The sequence below is a fragment of the Taudactylus pleione genome, unplaced genomic scaffold (genome assembly GCF_031769625.1).
Source record: "Taudactylus pleione unplaced genomic scaffold, aTauple2 ptg000637l, whole genome shotgun sequence".
Lineage (NCBI taxonomy): Eukaryota > Metazoa > Chordata > Amphibia > Anura > Myobatrachidae > Taudactylus > Taudactylus pleione.
The window spans coordinates 4804520-4807045 of NW_028285039.1; positions in this window are offsets into that span (position 1 = coordinate 4804520).

Genomic DNA, 2526 nt, shown 5'->3' on the forward strand with positions numbered 1-2526 from the left:
GGCTTCCCCCAAGCTCTCCCCTCGTGGCGAATAATTGCCATGTGCAGCAATGCACCTTACACTGTAATGCCCTTTATAAATACATTATGCCACATGCAGTAATGCCCTTTATAAACACATTATGCCACACGTAGTAATGCCCTGTATAACACATTATGCCACACGCAGTAATGCCCTGTATAACACATTATGCCACATGCAGTAATGCCCTGTATAACACATTATGCCACATGCTGTAATGCCCTGTATAGCACATTATGCCACATGCAGTAATTCCCTTTATAATATAGTATCCCCAATTCAAATTACACATTAGTCCCTTATTCATGTTATGACACACAGTGGTGCCCCTTTTACACAATGCCCAAATTAGTTCCCCTTATACACAAGGCCCACAGTACTGACTAGTAGTGCCTCTAATACAATGCCCACAGTAGTAGTGCCCACATTAGTAGTGCCCCAGTAATAATGCCCCTATAGTAGTGCCCACAGTAGGAATGCCCCCTATAGTAGTGCCCAAAGTTGGAATGCCCCCATTAGTGCCTCCTATAGTAGTGCCCCCAGTAGGAATGCCCCCTTATAGACATGTCCCCAGTAGTAATACCCCCTTGTAGACATGCCCCCAGTAGTAATGTCCCCTTATAGACTTGTCCCCAGTAGTAATGCCCCCTTATAGACATGCCGCCAGTAGAAATGCCCCCTTATAGACATGCCCCCAGTAATAATGCCCCTTTATAGACATGCCCCCAGTAGTAATGGCCCTTATAGACATGCCCCCAGTAGTAATGCCCCTTATAGACATGCCCCCAGTAGTAATGCCCCCTTATAGACATGCCTCAGTAGTAATGCCCCATATAGACATGCTTCGAGTAGTAATGCCCCCCCTGTAGACATGTCCCCAGTAGTAATGCCCCCTCATAGACATGCCCCCTTATAGACATGCCCCCAGTAGTAATGCCCCCTTATAGACATGTCCCCTCCTCTGGAGTGAGCTTCGGCTGCCTTTGCAGGGAGGGAGCCGGGTGCCCACTGATAACAAATATCAGCGGGCGCCCAGCAACGCGGGGGGGACCGGCGCTGTTTTTTTTTATTATGGGATTTTATTTTTTATTCACCTTCTGGGGACTCAGTGGCACCCTCTAGGGGCTGGCGCTCCAGGCGACTGCCCTGTTAGCCCACCCCTAGAACCGCCACTGGAGGTACTAGACACTCAATTAACAGGATGCTTAAACCAGAACCGGAAACATGTGAAACTCTATCACCGGCATCTGAGCAGCCTCTGCAATAGCATGCAAAAGCCACAGGAGCCAATGTGGACAGACAGCCGGTGGGAGCAGTTCAGTGATCAATTGCCCGACGTTTGCAATGCCTGGAGATGGCAACGCGGCAGCTTGTAACACATACAAGCACTTATAATTGAATTTTCTGGGCTTTACATCTTTAGTGTCTAACGCAGTATTCCCAGCAATTTAACTGGTACACATTCTTAGAACAGTTTTGTGGTCTGCGCTGTGTTACCTCACAGAGGGCCTGATTCAGCAAGGATCGCTATTGCTAAAGTGTACGCAGGCAGCCGTTTGCAGTGCACAAAGACACCACTGTGATCACGGAGACCACGCAGAGCCATTGCAGAGTGATTGACAGGCAGTGAGCGTTTGGGGTGGTGACAGGGAGGTTGTCAGAGAAACACAGGCGTGCCTGACCATTTGAACGCCGTTGCATGGGCGTGCATAAATTAGCCATTGTGATTGTATACGCAGCTTAAGTACTCACTGCGTGCAATGAAGTTAGCAATTTCTAAGTAAGGTCAGAGCTGCTGTAATTCTGAGTGAGGGACCGATGTTACTCGATGTTACCGATGTTTGTGAAGGTTTGCAAAGTATTATGGATGTCAGATAGCGGTAGTGAGAGGCCATGGGCGTCTCTATGCTTGCAGTGCGATGGCATTGTGATTGCATTTATTAGCATTTTCACAGCAGACCTGCATGTGATTACGGAACTGCGATCGCAATAGCGATTCTTGTTGAATCAGGCCCAGATATCCCCCAAGCCAGGAAGATTGACAGGCAGAAGCATTTGGGGGCGGTGCGGGGATGGGGATGGCCTGCATTCCAGGATGGGAGGGACAAGGCCGGGGTCTGCAGTGGTGGGTTTAATTTCATGCCTTGCAGCTGCCAGGACCCAGCCAGGCTGTGGTAAGCGCCAGCTACTGTAGCCTGGCCAAAGGAGTAATGGTTGCGATGGTGATCCCAGGCTTTGACCTCAGTCACAGCGCTGTAATCACAGATGCAGCAAGGAGGTGTCTGTTTCCTACAGACACTTCCTTTTGTATTAGCATTTGAGGTGAACGGATTGCACAGTCACTTGTGTGCGGCTGTGTAATTCCATCCATCTATGAATCAGGCCCTCAGTTGAGAGCTTGGCTGCATTAGCTTCTTAAGCTACTACTAGGAAATAAAATTCAGACTTTAAATTCTGTAGCATTACCATAGCGAACTCTTCATCACCTAATTGGACTTCTACAGA